Raw genomic sequence first — 19,648 nt, forward strand, 5'->3', positions numbered from 1 at the left:
CAACAATACACTACTGATAAGAAGCATTCAATAATTCAAAAATGGTTCTCTGGTTTAGAGGATTTGGCCGCATGGGATGCGGGACATTGCAGATGAAATTAGCAACAAGAAAACAACCCAGAAGCACTGCCTAGAGAGCTGTCATATCATAAAAATCAAATAAAAAGAGGGGAAGCAAAGAAATGAAAGAGGAAATCCAAAACGATTAAACTAAAAACTGGCCAGAAAGACCTGACACTGAGACGCATTCACGTTCAAGTGGATGTGCTCGTGATTAGAAACTACTGATTCACAAGGCAAGAAACCAATGACTGATGTAGACTTAACCATTACCCCAGGGAATACACTTTCATGGATGAAGCAGAGCCTAAATGACACACTGACAGACTGATGACAGAAGGTTTGCTCAGAAGCCCTCTATGCATCTATATGGATATATAATTATACATATGGAAGAATGTATTTTTTAAATGTTTTTTATTATTACACAATCCCGGCAGACAGATCAGGCCTTCCAAAAAGAGTAGAACAAGAATTATTACAGTGGAAATCTTCAACCCTCCACAAGGGTTTGTCAGAGGGGGGTAACCAACAACAAAATCTTTCTCTACAAACATAATCTGTGAGGTTGCATGTAAAAAAAAATGCCAATCTGTCGACTTTAATACAAGACTAATAACAACCCACCCTTAAATGTCTACTGACTTCAACATAAGCTTTTCACAATAAATATGTCAGGCCACCTTCTACCTTTCATCTTAATTGTTCATTACCATAGTGCAAATCTTCTGTCCCTATGGTTTGTTCAGGTGGGTCACCAAAGCCCTTGTTTACAATGTTAATCTACAACATTCCCGGTAACAAAATACTAGGCCCATCGAAAATCTAAATACATGGTGTAATTTGGGGAAATTCAGGAATTTTGTTTTATATTTGTTATGCGAAATTCCTGAAATTAACCATATTGCTGTGTTGCATAATAATGCTTCCATTCATAGCAGAATTATAGTGCAGGAACAAGGCAAGCAGCTGTTGTTTTTTAGCTATTTTTAACCTGAATTGCAGCCTCATATCAGCACATTTTGCACTTAACTATAGTGCTAAATAGCAGATTTGACACTCATGTAATGTTCCCAAATGTTGCATAATTAAACAAAGAGAATTACACACATGTTGCACAGTTTAACAGAATATCTGCTAGAGGCTTTGGCACAAGCCACCCTTAAAAGCCTAGGGCCTTTATCACATGCTTTTTACCATAAGTAAGCCAGACCTACTTCTTTGTCCCAACTTTGCATTCTAAGAAGATCACTCATAAGAAATCTGACATAACTTTTTCCAGTGAATCGATAAAGCTTATATTCTTTACCATTGGATTGACACTATAACACAGGCCTAATGAAGTGTGCATGAGCTGGCAACTGTCAGGAATGTAGTTATAAAATTACAAATGCATACAGGATTGCAGATGGCAAAACAATATACAGCCCCTCTCAATAGGGCCTATTAAGAATTATGACAGTGAAAATCTTCTACTCCCAGGGTTTGTCAAAGTGGGTTATCAACACCATTCAGACCTATAGGTGTTTTAATTGGATCGTCACCATAACCAACTTAGTTGTACAGTACTGAGTGTAAGCTTTTCCACAAGGCAGCCTTCTGACATACTCTCATAAAATTACAAATGTTTATAAAATTGCAGTTGGTAAAGCAAAATATTATCTCTCCTAAAAGGGCTTAACAAGGATTCTCACTGTGCAAATCTTATATACCTATGATTTTTCAAGGGGATAACCACACCAAAAAAATTGCCTTCTACAGTAAATGTGGGATTCGATGTAATAGAATACCTTGAAAAATACCTAATTCCATGGAAGCTCCGATACAGAGTAATAGCAATCCAGCCTTAAATGCCTATTGACTTTAACATATGGTTTCATAAAATATATGTACCAGGGCTGCTGCCTTTTATTGTAACTTTTCATAATAGCAGCCAGGCCTATAACCTTTTTAATTGGCTTGTCACTGTAACCAACTCAGAACTAAGGTTAGGCATATGCTTTTTCCACAAGGCAGCTGTCGGACATACAGTAATAATATTAGAAACATGTACAAAATGACAGTTGTCAAATAATATCAAAGCCCTGTTGATAGAGCCTGTTAAGGACTGACCTAGTGTAAATCTTCTATCCCCATCGTTTGCTTTGGCGGGTCACCAAAACCCTTGCCTACTACGGTAATCTGTGAGGTTCCATCTAATAAAACACTTCTCCATGGGCTTCCCTACAGAGTACTAACAATCCACCCTTAAATGACTATTGACGTTAACCTATGCTTTTCACAATACATAGAGCCGATCTTCTGTCTTTTTACAAGGAACAGATCAGGCCTGTAGTCGTGATCATTGGCCACCCTAACCAACAGAGTCCTACATTGAGTATAAGCTTTGCCACAAGCCAGCGAGTGCAATCCCAGCACTGTTTTGTGGATACATATAACTTCGGCCAAGTCAAACCCTCTACTTAGCGCCTAGACGCACTCGGGCAGGAGTGCACTTTATAAATATTCTGTTAATTTCATTTCACTTCACTTAGGGAAAACAACATGTAGATGGCGCCTACGCCGTTCTCTCAGCAGTACTCTGAAAGCTCTTTTTTATTCATCACATTAAGTCAGGCAACAGCTATACTGTCCTGTCGTACCTAAAATACATGTGAGTTACTGTGTCCTGGGTGCCCCATACGCTTTAAAACAAACAGCTGCACTCCAAAGTCTGAAGTTAATGATAGAAAGGGGTGGGTGCTGCTTCAAGAGAAAAACAAACACTGTTAATTATCTGCTTATGTAACACACTTTAACAGTGCTGTGTGCATGCCCCTAAAAGTTCAAGCTCCATCCACTTGTAAGCTTGGTACTTTGTGTAGTGTTTGTGAGCCTTCTCTGGGCAGCCATACTACTGCTGGCTCCCACAGCTGGATAAACAAACAAAATAATCACATCTGTGTGGAGGGAAGCGCTTTTTCTGTGGAAGTACACCACTTCTAGCCAATCAGAAACTGTATTCCTGACCACCAGTCTGTCAGAGGAGAAAACGCCCCGCTCTGTAGTACCCTTGAAAGCTTTTTTGCGTGTTGTTTTAAAGCTTGCCCTTTCACCCGGGGACCCGCCGTCCACGGAGACTGTTACCTGAGCCATGCGCCACTAGAGTCTTGACATAGCATTTGATTTCCAGTATTTGTACCATGAGTATATTCTGTCCTCCTCGAGGTGGCTTGTTTTGACATTCTGAAGTGTTTGAGTAGACTGCAGCCCTTGTGAGAAGAGATTCTAAAGCTCCCCCTCCCTGAAGTCTCCCAAGTCCAACACTTCGAAACAGATTGGGGTTTCCACCGAGAAATACCATTGTGTCCTTCACATGTAAATGTGCGCGTGCAGTTATTTATAAAGTGCTGAATACCGGCAGGACGTTTGCTTCTAAGCAACTAGCCGCTAAGGGAACTGAAGCAGGGGGAATGCGTTATTTGGCCAAGATTTCACAATTTTTGGTCAAGTGAGGAGGCCAGGACTGGGACTCGGATGTCTGAGTTTCAGTTCCACAACGGCCACATCTCCTGTCTGCAGACCCACAGCTTCTCCTTGTGAAAGCCAATCTTTGAAACGGTTTGGAGATGAATTGTGATGGTTCCCCTTTGCTGTAAACCTCTGATCCTCTGTGTGCTACTGAAGAAGCATTTTTGTCCCATTTCATGTGTGCATTTTGGAAATTCTGCTCAATTGTTGTTCTGTTGCAGAAGGAAGCCTAGAGCACAAATCCAAGGGCAAGTTCTGCTGTACACTTCATATTGAGTGGACACACACTGACATACATAGTTGTCAACTGGCCCCCTTGTCATGCTTGTGCATTTCACAAGGCTTCCCATTTCAGTCAGCAGATCCAACCTTTTAGGACATGCGGTTAAAATGTGCCTTTTTTACACGCAGACCTACAAGCCCAGCATTTTTAGTCCTGTTGACTCAAACTAGAACTGGCTGTTTGAAGACATCGAGTGGTTAAGATGCACGTGGCATTGCTTTCTTTTGGAATTACACTGATTTGTAAAACCACAGCCCACCTGCTGTTTCTGAGGTTAGAAATCTAATTCAGCAGAAATAAGTAGCCAAATGAAGCATAGCGTGTTCAGAAAAAATTACTTTTGTTTCAAATGTACTATATTATTCTATGTATTCATTTATTGCATTCTAGCGAAGCACACTCCCCCTGGGGTATCAGTGCGCTGTAAAAATGACGACAACGAAAAACAGGGCATTACCGACGGAGCATAAGGTAACCTACGTGAAACACCTCACATTATGCAACTCACCCAGACAGACCAGAAAAAAGTAGGTCAACAGTTCTGTTGGCATTCAGAGAGAATAAAATTGATGGTGAAAAGTAGCAGGAAAGAAGCAGAAAGCGCGGACGATGCTACCACAGGAGGCACGTCAGAAGCTTTGGTGGGCTGGGTGCCAAAACCTTTGCGGGGCATCTAGTGTAGGGCAAGTGAAAACAGTCTTTGGCGCTGGTTAGTGGTGATGTCGTTAGTTGCATTAAGAAAGAACAAATCAGGCATCCTGCATCACTATTTAAAAACATGTTGTAACACAGAGGTCTTAAAACTGAGGGGTGGGATCCACCAGGGTGGCCTGAAGTGAACCGGGGGGGGGGGGGGGGGTGCACGGACCAAAAGAAGCATTATGTTCATAACAGGGCTTTGTTTTAAGTTGAAAAAACTTGAGCAGCAGTAAACAGCTTTGTAATGGGTCATCTCTAACATGTTTTGTCATTTATATCCAAGCTGGAAGTATGTGTCAAAAGGGAAAATACTCCAAATACTCTCCTACACTCCCCCCACCACCTCTAATAATCACACTGTGGATACTTTTACATATTAGTAAGGCTTGCCTCACCAGAATTGTATGTTTGGCATCATGTAATTGATTGCATTTGTAAAACAGTAACAGAACCTAACTGCAGTGTTTAAATAAGTCTAGAGACAGTTAAACATTGCCAATTTAATAGAATAATTGTGAAAAATGCAGAGGGGCCCCCAATAATTTGTTTTCCACTGTGGGAGGGAGGTGCAGATTTCAAAAGTGAAGACCACTGTTGTAACAGGAGAAATGAAAAAATTGTAACCCAGGCTTCAGCACTGAAATATTAATGCCTGAAAAGTCAGTTCACTATAGTACGGTAACAGGATTTGGTAGATGTTCATGGTTTTATAACCAATTAATTAAGTATTGTTTTAATTCTTCCATGTTAATGTGTAACATCTCTTGTATTGTTTGTTGTATACATTTTGTTGAGTTAAATTGCTAACAAATATTTTATGTAGCTGGAGTATGTAGGGAAATGCCTCCCTTGGCATGGTTACCCCCTAACCTTTTGCCTTTTGTTGATGCAAGTTATGATTGAAAATGTGCTGGGATCCTGCTAATCAGGCCCCAGCACCAGTGTTCTTTCTCTAAACTGTACCTTTGTTCCCACAATTGGCACAGCCCTGGCACACAGATATGTCCCTTGTAACTGGTACCACTTATACCAAGGGGCCTGTGGCCAGGGACGGTTTCTAAGGGCTGCAGCATGTATTATGCCACCGTGGGGACCCCTCACTCAGCACATCCACACTGCCTCACAGCTTGTGTGTGCTGGTGGGGATTAAATGACAAAGTCGACATGGCACTCCCCTCAGAGTGCCATGCCCTCAACCCACTGCCTGTGGCATAGGTAAGTCACCCCTCAAGCAGGCCTTACAGCCCTAAGGCAGGATACACTATACCACAGGTGAGGGCATAGTTGCATGAGCACTATGCCCCCTACAGTGTCTAAGCCAAATCTTTAGACATTGTAAGTGCAGGGTAGCCATAAAGAGGATATGGTCTGGGAGTCTGTCAAATACGAACTCCACAGTTCCATAATGGCTACAATGAATTCTGGGAAGCTTGGTATCAATGTCTCAGCACAATAAATCCACACTGATGCCAGTGTTGGATTTATTGAAAAATGCAATCCGAGGGAATCTTAGAGATGCCGCCTGTATACCAGTCCAAACAGCAGTGTTAGGCTGACCAGTTCCTGCCAGCCTGCCACAACCAGACGGGTTTCTGGCCACATGGGGTTGAGTGCCTTTGTCACTCTGGCCAGAAACAAAGCATGCACTGGGTGGAGGTGCTTTTCACCGCCCCCTGCAGGAACTGTAACACCTGGCGGTGAGCCTCAAAGGCTCATGCCTGTTGTTACAGTGACCCAGGGCATCCCAGCTAGTGGAGATGCCTGCCCCTCCGGACACAGCCCCCACTTTAGGCGGCAAGTCCTGAGGAGATAATGAGAAAAACAAGGAGGAGTCACCCACCAGTCAGGACATCCCCTAAGGTGTCCTGAGCTGAGGTGACCCCTGCCCTAAAAAATCCTCCATCTTGGTTTTGAAGGATTCCCCCAATAGGAATAGGGATGTGCCCCCCTCCCTCCAGGGAGGAGGCACAAAGAGGGTGTAGCTACCCTCCAGGACAGTAGCCATTGGCTACTGCCCCCCAGACCTAAACACACCCCTAAATTGAGTATTTAGGGGCGACCATGAACCCAGGAAATCAGATTCCTGCAACCTGAAGATAGAAGGACTGATGACCTGAAAGCCCCACAGAGACGACGGAGACAACAACTGACTTGGCTCCAGCCCCACCGGCCTGTCTCCAGACTCCAAGAACTTCCATAGCGACGCATCTGGCGGGACCAGCGAACTCTGAGGACTCAGAGGACTGACCTGCACCTAAAGGACCAAGAATCTCCTGAGGACAGCGGCTCAGTCCAGAAACAACAACAAAGAAGCAACCTTAAAGAGACTCTAACTTCCCGGCAGAAGTGTGAGTCCTCACACTCTGCACCCGTCGCCCCTGGCTCGAGTTCAAGACAACCAACACAGCAGAGAGGACACCTAGGCGACTCCAATGACGTGGACACACTGAGTCAACCTCCCTGCACCCCCACAGCGACGCCTGCAGAGAGGATCCAGAGGCTCCTCCTGACTGCGACTGCCTGGTAACAAAGGAACCTGACGCCTGGACCAAGCACTGCACCCGCAGCCCCCAGGACCGAGAGGAACCACCTACCAGTGCAAGAGTGACCAGCAGGCAGCCCTCATCCTAGCTCAGTCAGTGGCTGGGCTGAGAAGCTCCCCTGTGTCCTGCCTGCAATGGAGGGACCACCAGGTTGCTCCATTGTTTTCTACAGCAAACCCAACACCTACTTTGCACACTGCACCCAGCCGCCCCTGTGCCGCTGAGGGTGTGTTTTGTTTGCTTGTGTGTGTGTCCCCAACCCCCCCAGTGCTCTACAAACCCCCCCTGGTCTGCTCCCCGAAGACGCAGGTACTTACCTGCTAGCACACTGGAACTGGAGCACCCCTGTTCTCCATAGGCACCTATGTGTTTTGGGCCCTCCTTTGACTTCTGCACCTGACTGGCCCTGTGTTGCTGATGCGGTGGCTTTGGGGTTGCCTTGAATCCCCAACGGTAGGCTGCCTATGCCCAAGTGCTTTACTTACCTGAGAAACTAACCAATACTTACCTCCCCCAGGAACTGTTGATTTTTGCACTGTCCACTTTTAAAATAGCTTATTACCATTTTAACCAAAACTGTGTGTACTACTGTTTTAAATCAAAGTTCTATACTTACCTGTGTGAAGTACCTTACAATTTATGTACATACCTAAAATTTGAATCTTGTGGTTCTAATATAAATTAAGAAAATATATTTTTCTATATTAAAACCTGTTGGCCTGGAGTTAAGTCTTTGAGTGTGTGTCCTCATTTATTGTCTCTGAGTAAAACAAATGCTTAACACTACCCTCTGGTAAGCCTACTGCTCGACCACACTACCAAAAAATAGAGCATTATTATTATCTAATTTTGCCACTATCAACCTCTAAGGGGTGCTGGACTCTGTGCACACTATATCTCACGTTGATATAGTATATACAGAGCCAACTTCCTACAGAGTACATTTATAATTTTCTAATACATGACATCCGTAAGTTGATTCGCCTTGCGGTTACAGAGTTGAATGATGCGAGGAGGATGTGCGTAAATGTGCAAGTAGGTTTATTTTTTGTCGATTGATGAGTACCTTGGGGAGTGTTCTTTTATTTGATATACCTACCCTGTCCCCTTGGTTGTAGGGGCTGCTCTCTCTTTTTAATTTCACCTAATAAAGCCTATATCACAAGGCTAAGCCAACCAACAACAAGCATTGTTAAAGCTAATCAATCTGGTTTTGTCTGTCTTTTAGCTTTGTCAGTGCTTCTTTTGTTTTGCTGTGGGTTTTGAAAAAAATTATTGTAGGGGAAACCGCTGCGTCCTGGGCAATCTGAAAAAAAAAGTGTCTAAAAGCAAAAATATACCTGTCTTAAAATGCACGTTGCCATACTAGACCCTGCCCTGGAGTGACCTGATAGGGTGAATATGCTCCTTGTGCACTGGCAGAATGCGATCAATCGCATTGAAGGCAGCCAATAACAGAAGTGGGCTGATCCATTGCTTCATGTTGTAGTGGGGGGAAAACAAATGTGACTGACACTATAACAGACCAATGCATAAGGGGCTGCTGGAAAGCCCTATAAGAGGTTTTTATTATACATATGATTTTAGTAATATCAAAAAGTATTTATTCCCTGAAAATCCCTGCATTATCCACTAGCAGTGTGTTCAACAGTAGTGTGCTTCATGCTATATAAGGACTTAAATGCTTCATTGGGGTCATATGTGCTATACAAGCGCAATTCTAGTACAATACGACATTGAAATCAACTGGCTCCATGCCACGAGGCAGAATTTCACCCTACGCGTGCATGTGTTTTTTGTTTTTTTTTTAAATATCACTCTGGAGAATGGACTTGTACCTTTCCTTGATTTGTATGGGCCTACAAGTCCCACCATGCAGCTGGCTAATAAACTAGGCTGGCTGATTGCGATCTCGTGACACAGTGCCATTCAACTGCTGTAAAACTGATGTATCCATTCTCTTATTTTGGAGCACAGATTGATTATATGTGCTACGTAGTTACGTTCACGGAATAGCTATCTTCACGATATTATTCTGAAGCTTCCATCAGCCGCTTTTCGTGGTTCTCTGGTACTTTAATGTTTAGTAAAACTACAGGACTAAAACTACCAGAATGCAAAGCTTAAAACTGGATTTGGTAACTAATCCTACTTGTCATAAGACGATCAGTAACTGTGTCAGACCGTTGAAACTGCGTGCTTTTACCAAATGCTTCGGCTTTCTGCTGTAACTCTCCCTCTACGTCGAAACCTGGACAGTGGAACAGCAGTTGGCCGTGGTGTTTGTTTCAGGCCGTAAAAACCACCCACATAATGAATCCTACTATACAACACGCCTTTTTCTTTCCACGCTGGCCGTGCCTCCTGCTCGCTGAACTGACAGGCTCCAGAGAGTTTCACTTTTGTGTTCCTTAACTGCTTAAAAAGGTGTGGTGTTTGCTTTGCTTAAGAGCTGTCGCGGCCTTGCGCCCAGTTGTTATGTGCAGAACATTTTTACTAGCGCGAGTCATTTACTGTTACCGCGGCCTTGCTTCGCTCCAGAGTTTCTTCCCTCCTTAGTAAACACGCTTCACGTATGTTTCCGTCCTGCTAACTTGTTTTCTGGTAAGGTAGCTCGGTCCGCCTTGATGTGTGTGCAGCGTGCATCACAGAAATAGCAGCCGAGTGGCTCCGTGTCAGATAGTGCTGTACGTGCAAATTGTTTTGGCCTAGCTAAAGGTGTAACACGTGACATAGGATCACTTGGTGACCAACATCTTCCTTGATCATTATGGCCACTTTTCCGGTTTTGGACGTTTGTGTGACCACCTGTTGTAGCTATGTTTTGCTTTCATTCACCTAATGAGGCTCATATTTGAAACCAACGATTAGTAGGTGAAAGTCTAGGGCAGTAGTTGGTGTCGTTAATGATCTGGTGTGAGGTGACTACTCTGGCAGCTGCTTAAACCTGTGATTTGACTATTTAACATCACTCTCACAGTTGAAGAAAAGTGACTGTGTGTCACTGACTTTGGCACATTTCCTGCCTGTCTCTGAAGCCTCAAGCGGTTACGAAATTGAAAGGTTTAATTATGGAACAATCGCCTCAGAATCTAAATTTGAATGCGATTTCTAACGGCAGAATGCACACCTTTTGTCGCAAACAAATGTGACTGACCTACATAAGTTATTCAGCAGTGAGTCCGATATTAGGGGCTATAATTCTGGGGATGAAATTGTCCAGCCTTCGCTGGAGCACAGCTGGCAAGAAGACCAGTGGTCTGGATACCTCCCCAGACACTGGACAAATTCTCCCTCCCTCCCCCCCCCCCCCCCCCACTAACTTCTCCTCTCTCCTTCCCAGTACCTGCCACAGAAGACAGTGCCCTCTCTGCTATGATTATGCAAGGAACGAGGGAGGTTCCTGACAATCAGCTTCCCACCCAGGAAGGTAAAACTAATGTTTTGACAGAAGTGTTGCAGTCTGGTCAGTCAAGTTCTGAGCCCCAACTCCCATTTAATGAGTCTTTGATTATTCCCAACAGCACCAGCAGGTGCTACAATCACCCCAGCTCTTTCATGGCTGCAGCCACGGTATCCACAGGAGAAGGCAGCTGGGACTGAGGGCTGCTCAGTATTCTATCCCCACAGCTGTACCCTCCCCCCAGCCTTTTTTAGCCTGCTATTGATGCCACAGAGCCACCCTGATGGAGGATCTGGCACTTTCTGCAACTGTGGCAGGGAGTGACTTCCTCAAGTGGGGCCTGGTGATAGTTCAGCAGGGTTACGCTTTATCATTTCTCAAGACCCCGCCTTACCTTCCACCTTCCAAGACTAGCTGACAGACGAACTTCTCTTGCAGTAGGAAGCAGGCTCTTTTGGCCAAAGAGCACCAGCTAGAAGTTGGTTGCGATTGCTATTCCTGCTAATTCATAATATTGAAAAAGGATGGGGCCATCCATTCTATTTTAGTCCTTCACTCTCTCAATACCTTCCTGTGGAAAAAAAATTCAAGATAGTCAGCCTAGCTCAGGTCTTGTCTGCCCTCGATCCTGGAGACTGGATGATAGCGCTGGACCGGCAGGATGCTTATTTCCAGGTCTGCCTTGCAGGCCCACAGGCATTACTGGTTGTTCACAGTAGGCCACAAGCATTTTGAGTTCACTGCTCTCCGTATTGGTCTTAACAGCATCCCTTGTGTATTCACAAAACCGATGGTGCTGATAGCAGAACATCTTCGAAAGTTGGAGGTTCCAGTCTTGTCCCTAATTATATGACTGGCTGTTGAAGGAGGTTTCATCACAGGCAGTCAGCAACCACCTCAAGACTACGGCTGACTTCCCTGAGGTTCACTATCATTGTGTCAAATTTACACATGACTCCATCGCAGACACTCTGCTTCATCAAAGCCATTCTGGACACTTTGCAGTTCCGTGCCTATCCCCCAGAGAGGAGAGTCCAGGACATTCATGCTATGATCCTGATGTCTCAACCTCTGCTCTGAATCTCAGTGAGGATGACTCTGAGGGTGTTGGCACTGATGGCCTCCTGCATCCAGCTAGTCACCAAATGTGTGCTCTGCAGTGGGATGTTATGTCCCAGTGGGCACAGCACCATATTTCAGATGAGACCGCAAAAGATCTGCAGTGGTGGCTGCAGGACCACAATGGAATCAGTAGCAGACCACTCGCTTTAGGAGTAGAGCTGGTGCACAGTTATGGATGCACAGCGTTACAATGTATACGTTTAGCATGCATGCTGTTAACACATGTTTGTTACCACTAATGCATTTACCACACATCTCTCCTACCAGGCGGGTAAGGATAAGTAAGTTAAGTGATATATGTATATGATATATTTTAAATTAGGGTTTTTTGAGGGAGAGACTCCCCAAGCCCCCCAAATTGTTTTCAATAAAGTAATTTTATTTTTATTCAGGGGAGAAGCACCCCCAAACTTCAGCTATATTAATTTCCCTCACCACTCTATGCCCCTAACCAACCCAAAATCCTAGAATGCCCTTACCGCCCAATAACCTTACCCACTCCTACTCTAAAAATACCCTTTCCACCCAATACCCCTATAAAAGTACCCTTTCCACCTGATACCCTTACCCACCCCTACAAATACCCTTACAACCAAATACCCTTATCCACCCCTGAACCCTAAAAATATCCTTTCAACTCCAAGCCCTTACCGTGCCCTAAACCCTAAAAAAAACCATTCCACCCTATACCCCTACCTACCTCTAAACCCCCAAAATGCTCTTATAACCCAATACCCTCAACACCCAAAGCCCTCAAAATACTCCTTCCACCCAATAGCCTTATCCACCCCATAATCCTAAAAATATCCTTATAATCTAATACCCTTACTCACCCTTAAACTGCAAAAATACTCATTACACCTGATACCCTTACTCACCCCAAACCCTAAAAACACCCTTACAAACCAATAACTTTAACCCCCGTAAACCCTAAAAATACCCTTACAACCCAATATCCTTACCCTCCCATAAACAGTAAAAATATCCTTACAACCCAATACCCTTACCCACCTCTAAACCATAAATATACTCTTACAAACCAATACCCTTATCCAACCCTAAAAATACCCTTACAACCCAATACCCTTACCTTACCCTAAAAATATCCTCATCACCTTATACCCACTCTCACACACATGCACACTCTCTCTCTCTTTCTCTTCCCCTTTCCCCCTTTCCTACTTTCCCCCTTTTCCCCTTTTCCCCTTTCCCTTCCCCCTAGACTTGCCATGTGTGATAAATGCATGCACGGTAAAGGCACTGTGTGGTTAAAACTGCTTTGTTAAGGATGTTTCCATGACGGATGCATCACTTCTGGGTTGGGAGAGGTGGAGATCAGAAGTTTCTGGTCTCTAGTGGAGGCCTGTTTCATATCAGCCTTCTTGAGCTGAGTCATCTGTTTGGCGTTGAGTCTTCCTGCCCTACATCAAAGGGGAGCTGGTGTAGGTGCTCAAGGATAACCTCCCTGCCATGCGGTACTGCAACAAGCAGGGTGGATGGGGTAGTGGACCCAGTGACCGGAAGACTTTGCTTCTCTGGATGTGGCTAGACTGTCGAGGAATTTGTTTAATGCCACATCACTTTGCACAATCTCTGAACACCAGAGCGGACAAACAGTGGACACCTTGCAGATCACAAATGACAGTTACATACAGAGGTGGAGTGGGGACCTTTCTGCAAATTGGGTGAGTCTTAACTCAGTCTTTTTGCAACCACCGAGAACACAAAATGTCAGCACTTTTGCGCATTGGAGTTTTCAAGGTATCTCTCGCTTGGATATGTTTTTGTGCGTTCAGTGAAACTCTGGAATCCAGTACAACTTCTTGCGGATACCACTCCCGCCTCGGCTTTAGAAGAAGATCGGGCATTGAGGGTATGGTGTCTCAAACTTCTGGGTATGAGCATTTGTCCTCAATGAGACTGCCACCTCAGGAGGATGTCCTGTTTCAGCAGCAAGGCAGGGTTCCACACCCAAGCTGTGTAACTTGTACCTCCATGCTTAAACATTCAGTTGAGTGCTTTGGATCTTCCTTCTGCAGTCAGACAGCCTTCAACCCAATCTGAATCCCCTGCCATTGGGATAACTTTGTGGCCTGGTGCACTGCTAAACAGATCGATCCACTCTATGCCAAACTGGCTGAAGTTCTGTTGTTTGTGTTGTCCCTCGCTCAGCAAGGCCTCGCTTTGGGGTCTGTTAACGGGTACCTGGCTGCTCTTTCGGCCTTTTTAGGGTTGCCGGAATAGCCATCTTTATTTAAATCACCTATTGTGATGCAGTCCACAAAGGGTTACAACATATGTTTCCCCCTTCTCTGTTTGTTACACCCCAATGGGACTTAAACCTGATCCTCACATTCCTAATGTATGTGCCTTTTTAGCCTCTCCACAGTGGTTCTCTAATGCTACTTAACCTCAAGGCAGTCCTTTTGTTGCTACAGTATCAGTGGGACAGGTCAGCAAGTTAAAGGCCCTTTCTGTTAAGCCACCACAAACTACTTTCTACCTGACAAGCTAGTACTGAAGATTTGCGCTTCCTTCCTTTCAAAAGTGACTCCCTTTCATGTTAATCAGAACATCACCCTTTCAGCGTACTTTGCTTCACCTCACCCATCTAAGTAGGATGAGAGACTTCACCAATTGGATCTAAAAAGGGATTTTTAGTTTGTCAGTTCCTAGGAGGTATTGCTTGGATAGTCATTCAGAAAATGAGGAATCTGCGGTTAGAATTCTCGATCAGATGAACAAGTTACCTTACTGACCCTCCCACCTCCCCGTTCTGTGAACTAGCCTTTTACCCGTAAAAAGATCACAATTTCGAATAGCTGTACATTGGTCATGACCAATCTGATTGACTCTGTGACTGTGAGCGTGGAAGTGTTGATACCATCATCCTAGGTATTGGGTCAAGTGCATAAAACTCCATCTACTGTATTGCGTCAAGTGCATGCAACCTCATACTTAATATTGTGTAAAGTGCCTGAAACCTCATCATGAGTAATGTGTCAAGTGCTTAAAATCACCATGGATTAATGTCTGAAGTGTTTGTGGACCCCAGTCTGGAGGCCACCTCTGTAATCATTGATTTTGGGAGCCTTGCCTACATACCATGCTGTCTAGTTTTTGATGCGTGCCCTGGAGGTTGGAGACCACATTTGAAATGTTGTGTTCAATTCTTTTGGGAAACTCAAGTTGTCTATTTCTGGAGTGGTCATCGTGATGCCAGACAGTGTCTTCATTGAGTGCATGGTGTGTATATATGGAAAATGCATTGTCAATGGCACATAAATTAAATAGTGAATTAAATGGCAAATTGGATGGTGAATGTATGATTAATAGACGTTTCATCTGCACCATCCCTCTTCAAACCAAATCTGGACCCCCATTAGAGGCAAGGTTTGCCTCCCTACCATACAGGGAATTACATGGATGCAAGTGACCAATACAGTTAACAGGAAGCCTCCCACAAATTTTCAGTATCATACGCCCCACCCCCTCACACACCCATGGAGTCTCCAGGTTGCCCATTCTACATTACACTCGAGACTGTAATAATAGCAAACGGCAACATTGTGAAAGACAAGGAAGTGGAACCCATTACCTCCTCACAGACATGACTGGTATGAAATTCAAAGTATGAACAGCGCTGTGTTACCATTGAGTCCTTCACGTGGAAAAAACGGTATTGCACTGTTGACAACTGTTTCAGCACTATAGGATTCCAACATGATGAACAAGCCATTTACTTAAAGCAGACTGAGTAAATCACTATTCTGCTTAATGGACGTTTTAACCAAGCATGCTTAGCAATGGAAACATCCTTTTGATAAAGCAAGGATATGCAACGCATTCAGCTACTTCCAGCCACGGTCCCAGTTTCATGCCAGTGCAGTAGATTTCCTGTAGTGGCTATTATGTCAAAAATAAGAATTGGTGAAGGCAAGACTTTTCACTTTTTTTTACCTTTAGCTTTGCCTATGCTTTTCGACAAAGCTGTGAGGCATAGGAACAATGAAATACTTTTACTGAGGCTATGCAGCCTCAGGAAAAGTAAAAAAAAAAAAAAAAAAAAAAGCCACGGTGAAGTAATTCTATGTTATGATACTCCTGACGGGCATGCAGTTTCCTTTCTGCGTGCATGCATGATGGCCTATGTCCTTGCATGGGTCACTACACATGAATGTGCATACTGAAGGATAAGACCAACATTTTATTGATTTTAAATTTACAGTTCCAAGATAGTGTATGCCGCTTCAAGCGGCACATGAAAATATCCACTATTACTTGTGTGAAAGTTTTTGTTTTGTAAACAGAGTAGCCCAGCACTAAATGACACCTGGTGGGCCTCTGAAAGAAAGGTAAAAATACAGCAAAAATTAAAAAATGGGTCAGGACGGAAGGTTTGGGTCAGCAATGGAGTAGAAGGTGGGGGTGGTATTGAAGCCAACCTGAGGGTGGTAGTAAAGGAAATTTGGTGGGGGACCAATGGAGGAGATTGATGTGCGGTGCCCAGGGGAGGGGAAAAAAGAAAAAAGTCCTAGGAGGCTGAAACAATATATGAGCTTTTTACATTGGGAGGAGGGAGCAACATGCAGCGGTGGGTGGGTAATTGAGCAGTTGAAAGCAGTACATAAGGGAGAGAGCAAGAAAACACATGAACTCTCAAGGAGTGCTTACAGAAAAAGAAGAAAAGTATTTCCCTGAATGTGAGCAGTGAAAGAATGTAACCCATTCAATCAAAAGGATGGTAACGAAGCTACTTTCCAGGGGAGGTACAAATACAAGAAGGAAAGCCATCAAATAAGTAGCAGGGAAATGAGTGACAAGAAAGCAGACCGGTGGTGATCAGTGGGCTAGCTCCAAGACCACTGTAAACGTTTTGCTATAGTCCAGAAGGTATTTTGCAAACAGACAACTAGGAGAGGCTTAACCAGAATCCAGAAATGTATGAGTTGACAGGTCGACAACTGTGATTGAAAAGGTTGTAGCAGTCCTCTCTCGACAAAAACATAGTGATGCCAATTAATTCTAAAAGGCATTGTTAAGCTGAACGCGTTCTTTCTTTATCTAATCTGTAGTATTGCACAAAGTATTTGCTCTGTGTTTTGTGCTAGGACTGTGTTTTTTCCACTTAATGCTCTCCGCCCTTCACTAAAGGGTCAGAACTGCGGATGACAAACATTTTTTGTTCTTGGTTCAGTGTGAAAATACCAAGCAACTTGTGTCCTGAAAGTTTTACTTTTAAAGGTAGATTTGTGGATACCAGGCAGGGTTTCTATTAATTTTCAAACTGCTGCGACTCTGGGCATATGGCAGCTCGCCACCCTTGCCCCGCCCTCCAATGCCCAGCCCCCTCAGCCCTTCTCCAGGTGCCCTCAGCAAATGACTTCCCAGGAATGTATAATGGTCACAGCCCGACGGCCAATGACAATGCGCGAGCCTGCGGGACAAGGGGCAGAGCGCGTGACTGGGACGGAAGGTGCTTCTCGCCGGGCGGCTCTTGGGACTTTTAACCTGTCACCTCGCGCTACCCGGACTGCAAAGGTAATGGCATGGCGGGCTGAGGAAAAAGGTGCGTTTTATTCCTTCTTTTGTAGCGTTTTATTTGTGATGTTGTGGGCGCGTTGAGTGTACTGCACACCTGCCAAATTGTGAATGTTTCTAAAGAGCGAGATTTGTTTTGCACTTAATGAGATCCCTTGGAGTTCTATTGAAGCCCGTCCAAGGGCCAGGCTTGGGCATTCATTTCGGGAGGAACGGAGCGGGCGGATTAAAAAATGTGTGTCTCAAAAGCGGACTGTACGGTTGTTGACCGAGTGTCGCTCCAAGTAATTTGAAGACAAACTGAGACCTGGCAGCATCTTGGGCTAAATGTGCAACTTTAATATATTAAGGGAACGAGGAAAAGAGGGCCTTGTAATGCATATGGCATTAGATGGGCGCAGGTGCATCGTGCATGCGGGGAAAAAGCATTTGTAGGTTCTGCTTGTGATATGAGACTAGGCACCATATCTAATTGTGTTTTAGCTGTGAAATTCTTGCTACATCCGTAGGTCTTGTAACCCCTTCTGCACATAGCCTGAACTGCTTCCATAGTTAGAAAACTTTGGCTACAACCACGATCACCAATTTAAAAAATGTGGGTGTCTACTCGGGGAGGTGTTGAAGTTCTGACATTGAATGCATCATGCGTGCCATGGAAGCATTGCCATTGGGTGCTGTTTTTGGGCCAGGCAGCTGCCATCTCTGAACTGGACAGTGGTGTGGTGGATCAGGTAGTGTGGCCAGTGGGCGAGGATATGTGCTGCTTGTACGAGGCCAGACAGGATGTCTCGAATGCACACAAGTTTGGACGTGCCACTGTGCCCCCCATGAAGTGTGTCCCACAGTTCAGACAGCACTGTTAGTGGAGGAGTGTCTTTTTCTTTCAGGTCAGGCATGTTTTCTTTTGAGTCAGGCCACACTCTCTTTAGTAATTAAAGGAAATGTACCATTCTCCACCAGTGTTTTTTCCCTGACTGACGCAATTAAACAAAATAACAAAATAGAGCAACCCCCCTAACCACGGGGACATGGTTAACAAACCAAATCTAAAAAAAACGCCATCCTACGTTTTCATTTATCTACAAAAACATAAAATCCTCATTCACACTTACACACTCCCTTGTATCATCAACCAACCGTGTTTTTGCGCAGGGTTCACACAGCTGGTTGTTGATACAGGGGAGTATGTAAGTTTGAAAGTGGATTTGTGTTTTTGTGAATAGGTAATTTACAAATACCATAAATGAAATATATGCATACGTATGTGTACATTACGTCAGGCGTCCTTATCCTTTGGTTTGTTCAAGAGCCGTTCACATTTGGTTTCCAACCACCTCATCGCACAGCGCGGGGCAGTGGGCCATCCCGCTCCAGCCTTGGACTCTTGCTCTAGGAGAGGCTGCATTTTCCAGCTCACATCTACACACCTACCCCAAAAGAAGTGCCCTTCTGCGCCCCGGTAGATGGACTATTATTTACTTGTAAATGTATTTGTATTTCTATTCTTTATCCTTTACAATTTTTAGTCAGCTTTGTGTGTGTAAACTATGTCTTCTGGTTACAGTAATTTGACGCTCATATTATAAATTCTTCACACCAGTTCGAATCATATTTTACTGAAACTTGTATTAAAGCTAAAATGGGTTTCTAAACCGCTTCTAAGTACACGTCTAGCTTTTTTGTGGCATAACCTTGGAATAAATAAAATAACCGTCAAACCAGTTTGCCAAGGTCATACCTACTTGCTTTTTCAATGCTTGTAAAGTATGAAAACACTAGTGGCACCCGAATAGCCTCTAATGCACGGCGTAGACTTGTGTTTGAGTTTCTTTCTGCTCGTGTCTAGATTTTGATAGCTTCCTTTCTTGTAGAGCAGGTTTGAATTCATTTCCTCTGTGGGACGGAAGGGTTAAGTTAACGACCCATGTCGACTTCCAAGGGCCCATGTCTCACCATTGCTCTGAGCCAGTTGACCCAGGAGCACCAGGTACTGCCCTAGACGGATGTGACAGGATCTCGGTGTGGTTAGCTCCTTCAGACATCAGTTCAGAAAAACAGCCCGTGTCCCGCGTGCACCTTTAGTTTAGCCAATATCACTTTGTATGCCGGTTCTTGGAGGTCCGCTACTTTAAAATAGCAAAACGCGAAACTACCAGTCCCAGAGTGCAGCGTGTTGTTGGTCAACAGGTGGAGTCACTTGGCTGCGCAGCTTTAGGCCCTTGCAGAAGCTGTTCGTAGTAGAAAGGGAAACGAGATGAACTTAGAAAGGGAAGCAGTCAAGGTGGATGGCAGATCGTGCCTTTCAGCAGCACATCTGTTATTTACTAATGTGTCCGCAATACTGGAATATTGAATGCTTTCGCGCGAAAGAAACAAACCCACACATATGGATAGATAGATAACTTTCTACATTCTTACGTACCTATGAAAAACTGGAAGAAACGCGGTTCCCAGTTTGCTCGTGAGCACTGATTTAATTACTTTATG

General features: G+C 44.3%; 1 protein-coding gene across 13 annotated transcripts in view; it reads left to right on the forward strand.

Annotated features, from left to right (window-relative positions):
- The window catches only part of RBM47 (RNA binding motif protein 47), a 311,562-nt gene that overhangs the window by 248,442 nt on the left and 43,472 nt on the right, over positions 1 to 19,648 (forward strand). Inside the window, exon 1 of one of the 13 annotated variants that reach the window (XM_069201991.1) lies at positions 17,057 to 17,189. The exons of 10 other annotated variants lie outside the window; for them this stretch is intronic. The gene's annotated coding sequence lies outside the window, so the exon portion shown is untranslated. Of the gene's footprint in view, positions 1 to 17,056; positions 17,190 to 18,600; positions 18,621 to 19,648 lie in introns of those variants that run through there. 2 more of the 13 variants (XM_069201994.1, XM_069201999.1) reach the window with 2 other exon arrangements.

This window comes from Pleurodeles waltl, chromosome 1_2 (assembly GCF_031143425.1).
Source record: "Pleurodeles waltl isolate 20211129_DDA chromosome 1_2, aPleWal1.hap1.20221129, whole genome shotgun sequence".
Classification (NCBI taxonomy): Eukaryota; Metazoa; Chordata; class Amphibia; order Caudata; family Salamandridae; genus Pleurodeles; species Pleurodeles waltl.